The sequence below is a fragment of the Octopus bimaculoides genome, chromosome 26 (assembly GCF_001194135.2).
Source record: "Octopus bimaculoides isolate UCB-OBI-ISO-001 chromosome 26, ASM119413v2, whole genome shotgun sequence".
Lineage (NCBI taxonomy): Eukaryota > Metazoa > Mollusca > Cephalopoda > Octopoda > Octopodidae > Octopus > Octopus bimaculoides.
In genome coordinates, this window is record NC_069006.1 from 26205811 (window position 1) to 26207387 (window position 1577).

General features: G+C 36.3%; 1 protein-coding gene across 1 annotated transcript in view; it reads left to right on the top strand.

Annotated features, from left to right (window-relative positions):
- LOC106882120 (uncharacterized) overlaps positions 1-1577 on the top strand; it is a 7628-nt gene that overhangs the window by 1148 nt on the left and 4903 nt on the right. The window lies entirely within an intron of this gene.

Consider the following 1577-nt stretch of genomic DNA (forward strand, 5'->3'; position numbering starts at 1 on the left):
GAGTTATCATTAATGCTGATCTTTTCATTTCATTGCCGAAACTAATGTAAATGAATAAAAATTTGTTTTGACTCGCTACACAAAATTGTTTCGCCGCTACTTCACTATGTGCCCTTTTTGCAGAAGGCGTCCCTTCCTATGTGTCTAGACAAACATTTACGAAGTTACATATAGTTATACTGTTCCACGTTTTTAAAGACGTTCTTAAAGATTTGCTATTTGAGGGCCTTGAGTTTGCTATTTCTAGCCGATTGAATGGTGGCTGTGTTGTGACTCCATCGCATTCAAATCACAATTGACAAACCACTTGAGAGAGTTGTGCCTGTTTCAACTGTTCTTTGATTTATTTTTAAAGGAATTTTCCACTCCCGTTTGTTTACTGATTTGTTTCTTTTCCAATATTCTCATCGTTGTTATTTTCATTGATATCGTCTTTATAATGCCCTCCCCGCCAATTCTATATTTCTTACTGAAACATCATGGTTTATCTCTCCTAAAGTGTTTCCTTTTAAATCTTCATATGTCTACACAAACAAATTCTTTTTACTCTCATATTACGCAATAACAACGTCTATGTTTTATTTACAATGGACTGATATGTGTCCTCCCCTTCTTTGGTTGGCACAGTAAGGACTAAGGAAGATGCGAGATGCCTTAGGTTACGCAATGCAGCTTGATATCTAATAAGCCTATATCAGAAAAAACAACAACAATAATAATAATGATACTAATAAGATCAGTGCAAGTGTGAAGATAGAACACCTACAAAAATCAGCATTGCTTGGAACTGCAAGAATTCTTCGCAGGCTTCTTGAAGCATGACCAGTAAACAAGTGTCTCCTTAGTCTGCTGGCTGTGGACAGCTGACACATTCCATCATACCCAGCAAAATAAGCTGTGAGTTTTCATATAATAATAATAATAATCCTTCTGCTAAAGGCCTGAGATTTTGGGGGAGAGAATTGATTGCATTGACCCCAGTGCTCAACTGGTACTTAATTTATCGACCTCGAAAGGATAAAAGGAAAAGTCGACCTCGGCGGAATTTCACCCGGCATGTTAACGAATCCGCCAGCACGCCGCCATAATAATAATGTTTTCTAAAAGAGCTATATGGGCAAAAATTGAGAAAGTTTTTTTATGAATCTAAGGTGCCATTTGGTCTCCAAGAAGCTCTCGTTTCTTATTTTTAAAATTTAATCCTTGATACATGCAAACATATTCCAATGATCGATGTTCTGAAGGAACATAGATGCTCCGAATGCTGCTCGTCACAGATCAATGCTCGATTTTAATGAACCTTCCGATATTAGTCACGTGGAAATAATTACGCCATGCTGCACTTCTACTTTGTGCAGTGAATAACACACCAAACGAACGGTGAAAACAAGAAACAATACATTTTTCAGTTTAGTTTTCTCGTAGTTTCATTGAAGTCTGCCAAAACAAGAACGTGCCTCTTAGTAATCTCTACGTTGTCTTCCACATTAATGTTCGTTTATTCGGCAGTTTTAACACTCACTTAACTAACGCTTTTTTTTCTTTCTTTCTTTTTTTTTTTTTTTTTTTTTTTTTTT